This window comes from Callospermophilus lateralis, chromosome 11, assembly GCF_048772815.1.
Source record: "Callospermophilus lateralis isolate mCalLat2 chromosome 11, mCalLat2.hap1, whole genome shotgun sequence".
NCBI lineage: Eukaryota > Metazoa > Chordata > Mammalia > Rodentia > Sciuridae > Callospermophilus > Callospermophilus lateralis.
The window spans coordinates 24734527-24753176 of NC_135315.1; the positions used below are offsets into that span (position 1 = coordinate 24734527).

The following is an 18650-nucleotide window of genomic DNA, read 5'->3' on the forward strand; positions in this document are numbered from 1 at the left end:
CTCTCCTCTACTATAAAAAACAGCAATAATGAAGGGCTGGGATTGTGGCTCAGCGGTAGAGCGCTTGTCTAGCACAAGCGAGGCCCTGAGGCCCCGGGTTCAATCCTCGTACCACATAAAAATAAATAAATAAAATAAAGGTATTGTTTCTTTAAAAAAAAAAAAAAGGATCCCGTTGTGTCCCAATTTCCTTACTGGAATCAGCCACTTGGTGTGGGCCAGGAAGAAGTCAACGATGTCACTGGCTGCCATGCAGTGGGGAAAGCCCTCCAGGGACCAGAAGAAGCCCATTTGTTGCTGCTGGCATCTGTCCTTACCCTGCCACAGCAGCAGCTTGGCCTGACTGTCTCCTACCTTGTGAACATCGGCACCAGGGAACAGCCTTCCTAAGTTGCTTTTGCTCTGCCTTCTTTCCTTCCGGCCTTCCTCTGATATGGCTTGAAGACCTAATGCGCCAAGCAGTTGATGCCATCCCAGAGATGTGGTTCGCGAGGCAACGAGGAGCTGGGAGTCCCAGGGAAAGGCAGCTAAGGAAACCTTTGCCTGTGCCAAACTGCACAGAAAGGAGGGAGTGGCTCACCACGTGGGGCCCGTGGGCTGTGAGAGCTGGAAGTGGACAGCGTTTTAGAAGTAGAAGGCAGGGATTCGTCTCTGTAATGGCGGAATTTAGCAGAGTCTGAAGGTGGAGGAGGTGCATGCATTGAAAGGAAGGTACCTAGTGACCAGTGAGCAGTGTGCTGTGGGTGGCCAGAGAGAGTCTGGCGGAAGAGCATGGCTTAAGACCTGAGGGTTGAGCCCAGGGCCTCCCACAGGCTAGGCAAGCGCTCTACCACTGAGCACAAGCCCAGCTCTAATGGGTTCAATTTTGAACACACAGATGAAGAGGCTCATGAAACAATGGGAACTGAATTCCCAAGTGTATTTTACTAAGTGCTGGTAATTGTTCTAGAAGTTTTCATGCATTAACTAATTTCATCTCCAGAACAAACCCATTTTACAAGTGGCCTCAATACCACCCCCGTCCCTGAAACATACTTCTTATTTCCTTTCTTACAACATTGAGTTTTATCTTTAATATGCAAACCAAGCCAGGTACAGTGACCTACACCTGTAATCTCAGAGCTGGAGACAGGAGAATCACAAGTTCAAGGCCAGCCTCACTAACTTGGCAAGGCATGTCCCAAAATAAAAAAAATAAACATAAAAAGTGTTGGGGATGTAGCTTAGTGATAAAGCACCCCTGGGTTCAGTCTCCAGTACCAAAACAACAACAACAACATCCCCCAACCCCCAACAAATCAATAACCATAACTGAAGACACATAATTAAAACATTCTATATAAGACTTCCGTCCTAGCTTTGTAACTTTAAAGTGCTTTTACTAAAGAAAAATAAGGTACAAGCATTCAACTTTGGTCATTTGACTTGATGAATTTGGTCTATGGGAAATAAGGTAAAAAAATGTTAAAGATAAAACCATAAGGGGCTTGAGAAAGCTGCTCAGTGGTTGAAGGTTTGCCTGGCAAGCACAAGGCCTATTGTCCAACTCCCTTAGCTCCACCTCTACCTCCACTCCTTGCAAAAGAAGGGAACTGGAGGCTGGGGATATAGCTCAGTTGGTAGAGTGCTTGCCTTGCATGCCCAAAGGCCTGGGTTCAATCCCTAGCACCACCAAAAAAAAAAAAAAAAAAAAAAAGGAGGAAAGTGAAAGACAATAGTATTAACAAATAAATCCAAGAAGTAATCTTTTGAAGAAGCAAATTGGTGAATTCCAGAAAATCTAACCAAGAAAGCATCCTAATAATTATCGAGGAGCTAAAAATGTAATATTAAAATGAACAATAAAGTATTATAAACATCTAGTGAATTTATAGTTCTCTAGGGAAACAGAATTAAAGACAAAAGACAGGAAGGCTCGGAGTGGTGGCATATGCCCCTTATAACAATGACTCTGGAGGCAAAGTAGGAGGATCAGCCTCAGAAAGAGGCCAACCTCAGAAACTTAAAATGGGTCTGGAATGTGGCTCAGTGATAGAGTGCCCCTGGATTCAATCTCCAGTATCACGAAAATATACAATCTGAGCAGTCCAATAAGGAATCCAAGAGTCATTCCATGTCCCTCATCAAAGTTTCAGAAGATTTTCTTATGAAGAAAAATTCAAGCTGATACTTGAAAGTATCAGGAAATCTCACATTTATAACCAGCTGTTAGAGAACACAGGCAAGGAAGGAAAGCTAGCTAATTCAGTCAATGAAACAAGCATCCTAATTCTAAAGCCTGACAAAAGACAACATTTTTGCGGGGGGTCTGGTACCAGGAATTGAACTCAGGAGCACTTAACCACTGAGCCACATCTCCAGCCCTTTTTTGTATTATATTTGGAGACAGGGTCTCACACCGTGGCTTTGAACTCATGATCCTCCTGCCTCAGCCTCTTGAGCCTCTGGGATTTCAGGTATGTGCCACCATGCCCAGCCTAAAAGACAGCATTTTTAAAACATAACAATAAATGAATTTTAATGAGAAAATCTACTCAAATAAAATAAAAGCTATATAAAGATTTTCAGGAAAGGTTAAAGTTAGAAAATCTAAAGGTTTAAGTTTAAAAATAAGAAAAATTCCAGTTAGGTGGGGTGGTACATGCCTGTTATCCCTGCAGTTTGGGAGCCGAAGCAGGAGGATTGCAAGTTTAAGTTAAGCCTCAGCAAATTATTGAGGCCTTAAACAACTTAGACCTTGTTTAAAAATAAAAAAGGGCTGGTGATGTGGCTTAATGGTAAAATGCCCTGGGTCCCGTCCCCAATACCAAAAAAATAAATAAAAAAAAGAAAGAAAAATTATTCCAATATGTTCCCAAAATAAAATACTTAACATCTGCTTTTGATAAAAACACTAAATACACAAGTATTTTAATAACATGATTAAGCTACTCTAATTCAAATCATCAGTCTAAATATACTTCATGCCGGCTACTGGATAGATACAGTAAGCTCAAGAACAAAATCCAAAGGTATCACTTTACCACATTTTAAATTTTATAGTCAGAGTAATACAGCGAGATACTGAGTGGAAAAAAATATAAGAAGGAAGTATTATTATTTGCGATTAATATGATTGCATTTTCAAGAAATTCAAAAAGTTAATTAACCACCATAATTAAGAGGTCATTTAAATAAAGCATCCTAAAGGAAAGCAGCAAAAAAAAAAAGAAAGATACAAATTATATAAAGTCTCTTCATTAATGGTACTAATAAAAATTACTTACTAGTTAACTCAGGAATAGTCTTAGAAATTTGTATGACAGTAAAAAAAGTATAAATCCTCATTCAAAGATAAAATATTTATTTTTATGTGGTTCTGGGATTGAACCCAGTGCCTCAAGCATGATAGGCAAGCACTCTACTACTGAGCCACAACCCCAGCCTTAAGATTCATGTTTTTAAAAAAATATATTTTGAGGCTAGATGTGTAATTCAGTGGCAGAGCACTTGCCTAGTATGTGTAATGACCTGAGCTTAGTCTTCAGATTTGCAAACAAAACAAACAAAAATTGAAGTGAGATAAATTTAGGAAATACTGCAAGAGATTGATGAGAGTTTGTCATTGTAACAAAATTACATAAGATCAGAGAAAAAAATAAATTCTATCCAGGATAATCCCCCAATAAATCTAGAAATATCAACCATAGGATGTGTGAACATGCTTATGATGGGAATTCACATATTGTTTTTGTTTTTTTTAAAAAAGGGATTTTATCCCAGTGGCCCAGGAGGCTAAGATGGGAGGATCATGAATTCAAAGCCAGCCTCAGCAAAAGCGAGGCACTAAGCAAATCAGTGAGACTCTGCCTCTACATAAAATACAAAATAAGGCTAGGGATGTGGCTCAGTGGTTGAGTGCTCCTGAGTTCAATCCCTATTACCCTATTACCCTCCACCACCCCCAACCAAAAAAAAAAAAAAAAAAAAAAAGGACTTTAAGCCAGGTACTGTGGCACATGTTTGTAATCCCAGCGGCTCAGGAGGCCAAGGCAGGAGGATCAAGAGTTCAAAACCAGCCTCAGTAACTTAGCAAGGCCCTAAGCAACTTAGTGAGGCCTTGTCTTAAATAAAATATAAAAAAGGGCTGAAGATGTGGCTCGGTAGTTAAGCATTCCTGGGTTCAATCCCTGGTACAGAAAAAAAAGAAAAAGGGAAAAAAAAAGTGGGGTGGGGTGGGTGAGGTTTTAAAAGAAAATTAAAATATTAGTGGAAAAGCAAGGGAGAAGGTAACAAGAGCCTGAGATGAAGCCTGGGGAGCTGAGGGGAACAAAATGAGCATGGCACCATCTCAGGGACACCATCCATGACCACAAAGTGGTCTTGGAAGCCCTTTTCCAAACCCAGCATGCTTTCTCTCCCCTTTCTCAGCTCTAATTTTCTCTATAGCGCTTTCCACTGTAGTATGGCATACTATATACTCTCCTTACTGAATATATACTTAGTTATATGTTTTACTTCTTAAAAAATTAAATATAGCACAGGTATAGAAAAATGCACAAATCCTAGGTGAATTAATGAATGATCCCCAAATGAAAATGTTTTACAGCTGACATCTAGATCAAGAAAGAGGGGCTGGGCATCATGGTGCATGCCTGTAATCCCAGTGGCTCAGACAGCGAGTTCAAAGCCAGTCTCGGCAATGTTGCTTAGCACCTCAGTGAGACCCTCCTTGTCTCTAAATAAAATACAGAATAGGGCTGGCGATGTGGCTCAGTGGTTGAGTGCCCCTGAGTTCAATCCCGGTACCCAAAATATTACAAATAAAAAGAGTAAGACGGGTTCCTCCTCTCTTTTTGGCTTTCTGTCTTGCCATGTGACCTCTCCCTCTCTCACTTATTCCTGCCATGATGCCATCACCGTGATGTGATGCCCTGGGGCCTTCACCAGAAATGGGGCTACCCATTTGTGAGTAGAATAAACTTCTGTTCTTTTTAAGTACTCAGCTTTAGGCATTTTGTTATAGCAACAGAAAATGGACTATTACAGAAACTTACGGGTTAGAAGTGAGTTTAAGGCTGAGTTGATGGCCACTTAAGACCCAAAAGTCATACAGAGCTGTGCTTACTTGTTGTTCCCCCTCCTTCCCGCTCACTCCTACGTAAATAACTCCTGAAGCACCTACTTGGGTTAAGACTCTCTGGTCTGGGGATGGGATTGTAGCTTCCTGGTGGAACAGTGCCTTGCATGCGAGAGGCCCTGGGTTCAGTCCCCCCAACAAACAGAACAAGGCACTTAATTATTTAGGGAAAAACCTTGCAGTGAAGGGGCCTGGGGAAGGAATAAGTAACTTTCAAGTAGGACTCCAACTCAACCATTGTATAAACATGTAAAAATGTGCAATTGATATTAAATGTGTTATATTTGCATTGTGAATCTACATAATGTGTCAGAAAATTCCTCAGATGTCCAAAATTTCCACTCTATATGATGTCTTGTTGGTTGACAAGAAGTGGCTTTGCCTGCCAGCCAGAACAATGGCCACATATAAGCTCCAACAAAACTCAGAACCTGCTTGCCAGGTAGAGTGTCTTGAAACAATGTAGGTGGATCCTCAACACTGAATTTCTCTGGCAGTTGAGGAAAATCTTTGTTATCTATCTTATTTAAATATAAATATAAATATATATATATTCAGATAATCATATATATGATATATATTATATATAATATATATATAATATATATCATATATATGTATATATATTATATATAATATATATATATTGGTTATGATGAAACTGAGCTGTTTATCTGACCTTCTAAAAATAAAGGTATTGTGTCCAACTACTATAAATAAATATATATATATATATATATATATATATATATATATATAAATATATAAATATATCTTCCCAACTTTGGCAACTTTTGTATCAGGAACACAGAGTTTATTTCTTTGTAAAAGATTTTCCTTGAGGGCTGGGGTTATGGCTCAGTGGTAGAGCACTTGCCTAGCACTTGCGAAGCCCTTGGTTCAATCCTCAGCACCACATAAAAAAAAAATAAATAAAATAAAGGTATTGTGTCCAACTACAACTAAAAAATATTAAAAAAATAAAAAAAAGTTGGCCAAAGTTGACCTATTCCTCTTTTTTTTTAATATTTATTTTTCAGTTTTTGGTGGACCCAACATCTTTATTTTATTTTTATGTGGTGCTGAGGATCGAACCCAGTGCCCCACACATGCCAGGGAGCGCTTTACCACTTGAGTCACATCCCCAGCCCCTCTTTTTTTTTTTGCACCAGAGATTAAACTCAGGGGCGCTTAGCTACTGAGCTACATCCCCAGCCCTTTTTTATATTTTAATAGAGGCAGGATGTTATAGAGTTTCTTAGTGCCTTGCTAAGTTGCTGAGGCTGTTTGAATTCCTGATTCTCATGACTCACCCTCCCAAGTCACTGGGATTACAGGCCTGCACCATAGGGCCGGCTGGCCTATTCCTCTTGCTATAAAAGGGCTGTATGTAGCTTATAGCTTAGTGGTAGAGCACTTACCTAGTATGCTGGAGGCACTGGGTTTGAACACCATTTTATATACACACACACACACACACACACACACACACACACATACACATTTTTCCCCTAATGGTTTGTGTTAGTGGATAGAATTAGAGACAAAGGAAAATGACCACTATAAAAAAAGCATCCTATGGTGGTCATTCATTCTCATGGGAAAGCAGTAGCCTGTAGCCATGACCACAAATGAGATATTTCCTAGTCATCAAGGGCAGTTATTTACTCAGAGATGTACTGAGGTCCACTCTTGCAACAAGTGGGAAAAGAGGGAAATTAGAGCAAAAACCCAATGGGTCCAGGGAGATAGGCTCCTCTGTACACCAGTTGTGTTAAATGAGAAGGAGTGGAAATTGCTCATCTGCCTGAATGACTGACCCCTGTTCTGAGCCAGCCTGGCCACATCTTCTTTGCTGATGACATGATCAGAGAGGAGAACATAACAACTGCTCAGGGTTTATTGCAGTCAACAGGTCCGTACATGTACAAAATAGAAGAGCAGCCTTCCCTAGAAGAGGTTCCGTTGTCTGATGATATTCATGGGCCACAGTGGGGGAAGTGCTCCCTTCCCTTAGGGAAACTGTAATCCTGGCTTGGATTTCTTTTTTGTTTTGTTTTATTTTAGTTGTAGAGGGACACAATACCTTTATTTAATTATTTTCTTTTTATGCAACGCTCAGGATCAAACCCAGTGCCTCAAACATGCTTAGCAAATCCTCTACCACTGAGCTACAAACCCAGCCCCTGGTTTGAATTTCTAAGGGAACACATTAATGCCCAGATGCTGAGAGAGTCACCTAAGGTCAGATTGGGTGGGCTGTTGATTGGCACCACCAGACTATCAGGGAAAATGAAATCCAGTAACCAGGCAAAAAACTATCTGGAATAGAAGATAGGATAGAGGCCAAGGTAAATATCTTTAGGCTAAAAGGAAAAAAAAATAAAGCAATTGAAGGTTCAGAGGATAGGATAATGTGGACCTGGCAATGTGATAACAAACCCAGGTTAGTGCAGGGTTATGATTAAACTGAGCTGTTTATCTGAACTTCTAAGAAATCGATGACCATAATCCCCAAGCAAATCAGTTTCAACTGACATGTTAAATTTTCTCTGTCTGGGCTGGGGATATGGCTCAAGCGGTAGCGCGCTCACCTGGCATGCGAGCGGCCCAGGTTCGATCCTCAGCACCACATACAAACAAAGATGTTGTGTCCACCAAGAACTAAAAAATAAATATTAAAATTCTCTCTCTCCTTTAGAAAAAAAAATTTCCTCTGTCTCAATCCTCACACAAAAAGGTATGTCAAGTAGTCAATTGTATTAAGCAGGCAAGCCTGGTATAATGAAAGAATTGGCCACTCTGTCCTTGGTTTGTGGAGGCAACATCTAAATCCTTAGAATTTTATAAGAGATGTACTTATTATGAGTATTGGGACCACACCTGAGTTTATGCTGACCATGCTGGGGGTGGGGTGGTGAATGGGACAACCTTGTGAGTAGAGCTGGATTTTGAGGCAAGGGCTGACCTCCAGGGAGAAGTTGGGCAGAGATTTATTTTGATCATATAATTAATGATTCAATTAACCTTGCCCATGTCATAAAAACCTAATAAAAACTCTGGACACCTTGATGAACGTCCTGGTTAGTGGAAGCTGAGAACTGGACCTCTGTAAACGGAGCAAATGCTCTAGCACCAAGCTCTATCTTCAGCTCAGCTGGTGCACACTTTCAAGGTACTGAAAGGGTGATGTGTCCTGATTCCATGGGGAGAGGATCCAGAAGCTTTGCATTTAAGACAAGGTCTTACTCTATATATCACTTCATTTGCTTCATCCTGATTTGTATCTTTTATAATAAAACTAGGATTTTTTTTTTTTTTTAATTCTGGGCATTGAACCCAGGGGTGTTTAACCACTGAGACGTATTTTACTTTTTATTTTGAGACAGGGTCTCGCTGAGTTCTTAGGGTCTGGCTAAATTGCTGAGGCTGGCTTTGAACTTGTGATCCTCCTGCCTCAGCCTCCTGAACTGCTGGGATTGCAGGTATCATTGCACCCGGCAATCCTAAGTGTTTTAATAATAGAGTATCCCGAGTTCTATCCATGTGAGACATGGTGTAAGGGTCCGGTGAACGTCGGAGGAAGAGACCACCAAGTGACCAACTCATGCAATAGCAAAAGGGGTTTATTGAGGATCCAATCCAATGCGCTGGGGCTCCGTGCTCACTCAAGTAGGGAGAGCAGCCCAGAGCCCTGGGCAGGGGTTGAGCAGTGCTTAAGTACACTTTTTGGGGAGGGCGGGGATTTTACATACATCACAGTCTCCTTTAACAAATCACCATACACCGCGGGAAAATCAAACGACAATTCCTGAACATGATTAGTACATTTATTGGCAGGAACAGGCCGGGCGGGGGTGATTGGTCACTCCTAAGCGGGGTACACATTCAAACTGATTGGTTTTGGGCCCTGAATGCCTACGTGCCAGGCTACACAGGGAACAGGGTCCTAGGTTATTAAACAACTAAATGGCCAGTAGGGCATTGTCTTAACTGCCTCAGGAATTTCAGGTTTTGGGGGTAGCAGAGGAACTTAACAATACCTGGTCCTTTACTTTTTAACTCAGGCCTTGCAGCTTAGAAACTTTACAATGCCCGGTCTTTTTACACTTTAACTTTTACACTTTAACTTCAATTTCTTTTACCCTTACAATGGTAGCAAATTATTGAGCCTGAGAGGGCACAGGAATGCCAGAATTTGTTTCTGTGTTGGTCAGAAGATCTGATGTAGGATAGAGAAAATTAAAAATATAGTTAGAAAGAAGACAGATGGGGGCTGGGGATATAGCTCAGTTGGTAGAGGGCTTGCCTCGCATGCACAAGGCCCTGGGTTCAATCCCCAGCACCACACACGCACAAAAAAAAAATTAAAAAATAAAAGAAGAAAGATATAACTTTAATCTGAAAGCCTTGAACTAAAGTTCCTCATACCTTCACTCTGAAAACTAGTATTTCTTCCAGACCCATCACTCCCTAAGCCAATTCTCCCTCTCAGGTCTTCACTCCCAAATTTCTGGGAAATCAACACATCTTCCATCACAATATTCAAGTTGCTATAAATTCACTCAGTTATGAAAATTACCTTGTTCACTGTTAATTAGCCTACATAATAAATAGATTAAGCAAAGAGAGATATGATCTTCTGAGAAACCTTTAGCATAGGATATTTTGCAACATTATTTATTGATCAGATCATGGGGACCATGTCAGCCTAAGGATCTTGAGAATTGCCATAAAACATCTTGTGATCACCAGCTTGTCAACTCTACATGCCTTCTCATGCCCACCCCTCACTGAGTTTCCTCTATAAAAAGAGCCTGGGGGTGCTGGGGCTAGGGCTCAGCAGTAGCACACTTGCCTGGCATGTGTGAGGCACTGGGTTTGATTCTCAGCACCGCATATAAATAAATAAATAAATAAAATACAATAAAGGTCCATTGATAACTAAAAAGAAATTTATAAAGAAAAGAAGAGCCTGAGAATCCCAAAAGTATCTACCATCCTAGAAATTGACATCTATTGACTGTCTCTGCTTTACTAAATAAATACAGGTGATTCTGTTCAGGTCTTGCTTTGTTCTCTGAAGTGGATCTTCTGTACATGTAAACTCTGTTTTTATATTTCTTGATGACTGCTCTGACACACCTCTGTAATCCCAGCAGCTCGGGAGGCTGAGACAGGAGGATCACAAGTTCAAAACCAGCCTCAGCAACAGTGAGGTGCTAAGCAATGCAGTGAGACCTGTCTCTGAATAAAATCCAAAATAGGGCTGGGGATTTGGTTCAGCGGTCAAGTGCCCCCCAGTACCAAGGGAAAAAGAAGCCATATTTGAGAGACAAGAGTTGGTAGGAAGGAATCAGGTTTATTTAAGGGCTGGCATCATGGAAAATAGATGTGATATTTGAAGCTCCCTCTTGGGGGGCTCAGGGTGCAAAGAACTTTATAGGGAAGGAAAGAAGGGGCAGAGCATGGAGACTATGTGTTGAGTGATATTTTCATTACCCACGGTGTATCTTCTTTCTCTTCTCTGGCTGGAACATCACAATAGACCACAACCTTCTGCAGCAAGTTCCTGTATTTTTCCTCCTAAATTTTTTATTAGTGCATTATAATTATACATAATACTGATGTTCATTTTGGCATAATCATACAAGCATAGAATATAATTTACTGTAATTCAATCCTCAGTACTTCCCTTTTCCTCCCCCCCCTGTATTTTCTTAAAATAGACATGTTACTTTTTTGCACAGCAAATTACATGCTTTGTATTATGACCAATGATTAAGGAGGGCATTAAAAATGTTCTGAGTGCCCAGCGTCATAAAAACCTAATAAAAACTCTGGACACCTTGATGAACGTCCTGATTAGTAAAAGCTGAGAGCTGGACCTCATGCGGAGCAAATGCTCTAGCACCAAGCTCTATCTTCAGCCCAGCTACAGGCGTGGCTGCTCACTCCTATAATCCCAGCTGCTTTGAAGGTTGAGGCAGGAGGATCTCGAATTCAAAGCCAGCCTCAGCAATTTAACAAGGCCCTAAGCAACTCAGTAATATTCTGTCTCTAAATAAAATATAAAAAAGGAAAATATAAAAAAGGGCTGGGGATGTGGCTGAGTGCTGAGAGCCATAGCCAAGTAGGAATGACGCATGGCAATTTCCTTGTCAGCCTACCCAATGTTGCTTAGAGGGAGGACTCTCCATTGTGGAAATGGGCTTGCCTTGGACCCAGGTCATTTGCAGTGACATTGCATGAATGTTTGAGAAAGGTGACCCTGCTCAAGGACCAGGGTGGATCCGGGTTTAGGGTGGATCCTGGTTTAGGGTGGATCCTGCTGGGAATAGGGCGGTTCCAGGTTTAGGGTGTATCCTGCTGGGAATAGGGTGTATCCTGCTGCCTCAGGCGCCCACTCCTTGAGTTCCCGTTGAGTTCTCTCGGGATTCAGAGAGTATTTGGTATGCAGAGCCCAGTAGAGTGGGTGGATTTTCCCAGAACGTGTGTGTAGAGTGCCGGTGACAGTTCGAGAATAAAGAGTTGCTGTTTGAATCTACAAGGTGTGTGGTGGCTCGGTTATTTTGTGCCCAGCTAGACTGCGGCAGCTCAGTAGTTGTGTGCCCCTGGGTTCAATCCCTGGTACAAAAACAAAAACAAAACCAAAAACGTTCTGGGTTCTATAAACCTAAAGAACTCCATAGGTGGGACTTCTCTTTAGAACTTGGAATGGGGTATAAGGGAGGGGACTCTTCCAAGGACAATTTCCCAAAGGTGGCATCCTGTTAAAAAAAAGACAAACATCTTAAACCCAGGGAATTAACCATTTGCATTTAACAGTATGAAGTTCTTGACAGGTTGTCTACTATGTACGTGACCTTCCTGTCAGATCCACTTAGGTATCCACGAGGTCCTTTCTTTTACATCCTGTACCTTGGTCACTTTGGAAGGGAACATAGAGGAATATACCCCTGTGTTGGCTAAGAAGCTTCCTTAGCCTCCTTCCTATCTTTAGCAAGTTGGGGAATAGAGATTATTTGACCTCATTAGTCTCTTTTAGCCCATAAGGGAGGGGACTCTTTGCCAAAATAAGTCTCTCAAAACTTAGTATTTTCTATGTATTTGATTTCAGACAACTTCCTGGACCAAATGCCATGCCCATGATTTTTTTTTTTTTTTTTTTTTGGTGTGTGTGTGCTTTTTTTTCTAAACTTACTATTAGATAAGGTACCTAACAACTGGCCTATCAGTGTCGTGTGAGAACAGAGTTGCTCATTCCAGGAATGCTTTTGTCCAGTTGAATATATCCATTGGCACCACCCTCCATAATCCTTTCAAAGCCTTCTTAAAAGGTGTGTGTTACCCACACCTCCCATTTCTTTCATCTTTGTTCTAAAGCCTGTTGGCTGACTGCTGAAGCCGCCACATCCCTGTCATTGTAGGTACACTCCTTTGCATTGTGATTCTAACAACTCTTACAATAAGAGAAGAATTCCAGTCTCACCCTTTTAAACTGGGTTTAGCCAGATCAGTCCACAGAAACTAAGTGATTGATGCAGAGACTGGAAAAGGGTTTGGCAGGGGCTGGCCGTGTAACTTAATGGTAGAGCGCTTGCCTAGAATGTGCAAGGCCCTGAGTTAGGAGGAGGAGGGAAGGGTTTGTCCTCTCTTGTTGATCCTATGCCACTTGTGAGGATGCTGCTAGAAGAGGAGAGACCCCACAAAGCAGAAATCAGCAGTCCCAGCTGTAATTTTCTTTTCTTTTTTTTTTGGTACCAGGGATAGAACTCAGGGGTCACTGAGCCACATCTTCGGCCCTATTTTGTATTTTATTAAAAGACAGGGTTTCACTGAATTGTTTAGTGTTTCCCTGTTGCTGAGGCTGGCTTTGAACTTGCGATTCTCCTACCTCAGCCTCCTGAGCTGCTGGGATTACAGGTGAGCGTCACCACACCCGGCCCAGCTACAGTTTTCTTACACCACTTGTTACTGGAGTCCAAGGCCAGAGACCCTACTCTGAGAATCTCAACAAATGAGGTCCAGCCACTCACCCTAAAAGCCAAATGGGAAGCCAGGCACGGTGATGCTTGCCTGTAATCCCAGCCTCTCAGGAGCCTGAGGCAGGGGGATCACAAGTTCAAAGTCAGCCTCAGCAAAAAGCGAGGTGCTAAGCAACTCAGTGAGACTCTGTTTCTAATAAAATACAAAAGAGGGCTGGGGATGTGGCTCAGTGGTCGAGTGCTCCTGAGTTCAATCCCTGGTACCAAAAAAAAAAAAAAAAAAAAAAAAGCCACATGGGAAAAGTAAGACCCTGTCTGTAAATCAAATATGAAAAAGGGTTGGGGAGGTAGGTGAGAAGAAGCAGAAAAAGAACTTTACTGATGTGAACTTTAGGTTTATGGGGGAATTACTGGGATGGGGGCAAGAAACAGGCATAATTAAGCGGTCTTGGTCAAACTGTGGTCTGGTTGATCATTATCTCAGTTTGGGTCCTACAATCTTATTGCTATCAAGGAAATTGCCACTGCTCAGGGTACAATCAATCTCCATCTGCTGCTCAGGATGTTTACCTATCAGTTTGTAATCCTAGAAGGGGAGCAATTCAGTTCCAGTGAGATGATTCCTCACTATAGGGAGATCTGTCTGCAAGGCCCTGGTGTTCCTGGAATCCAAGGTGACTGTAGGTTTAGGGCCATGACTGGAGATTTCTAGGTGCTACTCCAGGGAGTCTGAAGCAGGATATCGCAGAAGTTGGCAGCAGAATGTCTCTATAAATCTTGAAATCTTAGTTACCTATCAGGGCATCTTCAATCATGAAGGGGGATGAGACGGTTTAGCTAAATTTACAGCTAATAAAACTTATATTATCATTACCAAGTTTTGACCCCAAAACCTGGGTCCCTTTCCCCCTCTCTGAATTATGGAACTCAAAGTAGGACTGAGCACCACCAGAGAAGTGAAAGGGAATTTCCTGGGTGGGTGATGAGCACTGGTAATCTCAGAAACTTGGGAGGCTAAAGGCAGGAGGATTGCAAATTCAAGGCCAGCCTCAGCAACTTGGTGAGCTTGTGTGTCAAAAAAAAAGAAGAAAAGAAAGGAAGAAGGAAGGAAGGAAAGAAGGAAGGAAGGAAGGAAAAAAAGAAAGAAAGAAAGAAAGAAAGAAAGAAAGAAAGAAAGAAAGAAAGGAAGAAAGAAAAAGACTGCAGATGTAGCTAGTGGTGGAGCCCCTGGGTTCAATCCATCCCTATACCAAAAAAGGGAGGCAGGGGTGGGGATGGTTTTTATTCTTGACCATGAGTAGGAGAAATGGGAGATGAACTTGCAAATCAACTTCCTGTCCCTTGGGGGTTGGGAGATTATGAGTGGGGTAAAAGAAATATGGGAAAATTATGGGCTAATAAGGGGGGGGAGAGGAACATTCATATATTTTCCCAGGAATGGGCAGACATTTTCTGAGAATTTTTGTGTCACCTCTCTTTGTTCCTTTTATGGTTCTTTCTGTTAGGTCGGTTTGAGGTGCTAAGGGAACAGAGCACCAGGCAACCTGCAAGAACAACCAATCAGCATGCCAACAGAACAGCAGTGATGGTGCCTCATATTCACCTGTCAATCAGCGAGGTTTCCTGACCAATCCTGGAAGGACATGGATCTCAGCGAGATCCCCCAACCAACCCCTGGAGGACAAAGGACTCTAAAAACCTCCCTTTCCTGTCCCAAGCCCTCCCTTCCTGCCCTAAGCCCAATAATATTCCAATCTGGCTGAGCAGGGGTGCGATTCCCCCACCTGCTCTGTTGGATTGGAGAGTCTCTCTGGGAAGTGAATCTCAATAAAGCCTTGTTCAGCTGCTTTTAACCTGCCTCCTTTTGATCACCAGTGCCTGACCTTACACTTTCCAGTCATCTTTGTGGCCACTTCTAACGGGCAGGGTGATGGCGCATGTCTCATTCAGCACACAGAGGGGATTATCATGAAGACAGAGGTGATCTGACAGTCACTTTGGCAGCCATCTCAGAATCAGTTTGGGCTAGCTCACCTAGGGAGGAAGTTCTGGCCTCCTGGAACCTTGTCCTGAAAGACAGACAAGGTTAGGAAGGGGTCAAAGTTCATCTAGGACTGTAGGAAGTTCAAGGTTAGGTTGGAGTAACAGCACCGATATTTAGATAAACACTCAAAGAGTAATTAACATGTGTACATGCAGAGTTGAGCAGGAATCTGAACTAAGTTTCCCTGATAGTAATAAATGAGACAGATACAAAATGAAGGCAGAGATGCCAAGCTTTTTATCCTGCTTTCTGTCACCCATTTGGCGTCTGCAGGCTCAGGTGAAGAGTCAGTGCTTAAGGCAGCTTCTGATTCTCTATCATGTGCTCAGCCTGCCAATCATCAGATCATTCAGACTTAACCCCAGTTGAGCTAGTACAGGTCAGAAGAGCTACCCACTCAACCCACAGAGTCATAAGAAAAATGTTTGCTTTAAACCATTAATTTTGGGGTAGTTTGTTATGAAGCAAAAGTAACAGATACAGGTTTGGGTAATATGGTTTGGATATGGTTTAAGTGTGTCCTCCAAGAGATTATATATGATATCTTGGTCCTCAATGTGACAATGTTGGAAGGTGGGATCTTTAAGCAATGGTATCTACTAGGAGGTTTATAGGGGGTCTGGGGGACATGCCTTGAAAGGGATTGTGGGATACCTATCTCTCTCTGGCCTTTGGGTTTTTGTTTGTTTGTTTTTTTGTGGTACTTGGGATTAAACCCAGGGCCTTACACTTTCTAGGCAATGCACTCTACCACTATGCTGTATCCCCAAGACTTGATATCTTGTTCCTACATACACTCCTGCTGAGAGCCATAGCCAAGTAGGAATGACGCATGGCAATTTCCTTGTCAGCCTACCCAATGTTGCTTAGAGGGAGGACTCTCCATTGTGGAAATGGGCTTGCCTTGGACCCAGGTCATTTGCAGTGACATTGCATGAATGTTTGAGAAAGGTGACCCTGCTCAAGGACCAGGGTGGATCCGGGTTTGGGGTGGTTCCAGGCTTAGGGTGTGGATCCTGCTGGGAATAGGGCAGTTCCAGGTTTAAGGTGGACCCTGCTGGGAATAGGGTGTATCCTGCTGCCTCAGGCACCTGCCCTCTCCTTGCGTTCCCATTGAGTTCTCGTGGGATTCAGAGAGTATTTTGGGATGCAGAGCCCAGTGGAAGTGTGGATTTTCCACAGAACGTGCGTGTAGAGTGCTGGTGAGAGTTCAGGAATAAAGAATTGCTGTTTGAATCTACAAGGCTGTGAGTGGCTCGTGATTTTGTGCCCAGCCAGACTGCGGCACACTCCCACCATTAGGTCCTCAGCAGAAGCTAAACAATGGGGCTGCTTGATCTTGGATCTTGAACCTCCAGAACTGTGAGCTAAATAAACTAATTTTCTTTATAAAGTTAACCTGTATCAAATATTTCATTATAGTAACTGAAAATGAGCTAATACATTGAGTTTTTTTTTTTTTTTTTGAGGGGGGATCCCGGGGATTAAATTCAGGCACATTCAACTAATGAGCTACATCCCCAGCCCTATTTTGTACTTTTATTTAAAGGTAGGTCTCACTGAGTTGCTTAATGCCTCATTATTGCTGAGGCTGGCTTTGAACTCAAGATCCTCCTGCCTCAGCCTCCTGAGCCACTGGGATTTCAGTGCGCCACCACATTTGGCTATATTGAGTCTTAATGGCAACATCAATGCTGACCCCACATTAGAATGGTTTCTAAGGCAACTTGTTCTGCTGCCATACTCTGGTCGCGGGCTCATTTTGGTTGAAGGACCCCACACCCTGCACAGGCGTGGGCTGGAATTCATCTTTGCATCAGGTTTGTATGTGTATACCTGCCTGTTTGTGGGAGGACGTGACTATGTTTGGCTGGGTTTCTTTTGACAGCTGGATGTGAGACATTCATTTCTGTTTTATTTAGGAGAAGAGAAGGTCTGTTCTTGGTTCATGAAAGACTGCTCTGCAATCACTGCCAGTTCAGCAAGGGCGACTCTCTGCCTGGGACTTGCTCCACCTCCCTTTCCTGGTTAAGTGGTTTCTGTGCAATTGACCAGAACCCCTGCTCCACACTGATGACCTCCTAGGCCCTGGTCTCCACATAGGGAATATTTTTGTTGCAGCCCAGGCCTGTTCCCTCTTTGTGGCGATTTATTTTTGAAGTCAACCTTGTTTTCCATCACAAAAAAGGGGATATTTTCTGGATCCAAGTGATTGGCCCAGATGAGACACTCATTTTTTTCAATCACGGAAGATTTTGAACATGGTGGGGGCAGTCACATCAAATATCAGAATGCAACAGTCTGTGCTCCTCCAAGAGACTGGCAAAATTCCTGACTATCTGTGTCCTGGATCTGCATGGTGTCTGGTCTGCCATTCATTACCTCCTCGGTCAGAATCTCTGCTCGTATTTTGTCTTTGTACTGATTACAGAAAAAAATTTTTTTTTCTGTCACTGGGGATTGAACCCATAGCACTGTACCACTGAGCCACATCCCAGTACTTACTTTTATTTTTTATTGAGAAAGCATCTCCCTAAGGTTGGTCTTGAACTTGTGATCATCCTGCCTCAGTCTCCCAAGTTGCTAGGATGACAGACATGTGCCACTTTGCCCAGCCTGGTCACTCAATTTCTTATTCACATTCTGCCTCAAGAGGGATTATTTACTGATGCCTGAATCTCCCAGGATGACCTTAAGCAACACTTCCTGCCTAGAGGTCATCCTTCAAGTGAGGCTGTTGTGCTGGGGGCTCAAGTTTGGGTGTGATGGGAGGGTTCCTGCTGAGAAGGAGTTCCAGTGGAGGACAAGGGCAGAGAAATCCAAGTTCCTGCTCCAGGAGAAACCCTCTGCACTCTCCCAGCCTCCAACGCTGCTCCCGCCATCTTGGTCTTTATCACAAACTGGCCAATTCTCTTAAGAGCTTATTTGTTTCTTGAGTTATTCTATCAAATGTTCCTAATCAGTCATTTTACCACTCTTCCTTGAAACTCCCTCATGCTACAACGTGAGGAATGTTTTTGGTCTTCCAGTTACAAGAGCCAGCAACTTTACCAAATGTTCTGCCAGGGAGCTGTTATACCAAGTGTTTTTTTTTTTGTCCATAAAATAGCTTGCCATTTTCCCAGCACAGTTTCCTTGCTGCCCATAGCTTGTTCACAAGGACAATACACTGATTGCCTTTGGTTCTGTGGTTCTATGTTGCAGTCTCCAACACAGATGGAGGAGGAAGCAGGAGCTTCTCTCAGACTAGAATCAGTGACTGTTACTAGAAGGAATGATGAAACCGGGCTAGGCTGACCACAAATGCTCACTACGGTCCACTCCTTTGTTGCCCAACATCTGCTTATCCCCTTCTTCCCATATATTTTCAAAAATGCCCTCACTTACATGAGACGCTCTCATTCCTAAAGTTCCACTGAGTTAGTACATGCAGTGCCAAGTGTGGTCATCTCCATCAGGTCCATCAGTCCACGAAGCTCAGTTTTCTCACAGGCCCCAG

At 42.6% G+C, this 18650-nt stretch overlaps 1 pseudogene; it reads right to left on the reverse strand.

The window, feature by feature from the left end:
* Positions 1-17118: 17118 nt before the first annotated feature.
* Positions 17119-17872, reverse strand: LOC143410481 (ras-related protein Rab-7a pseudogene; annotated as a pseudogene).
* Between the last annotated feature and the right edge of the window lie 778 nt (positions 17873-18650).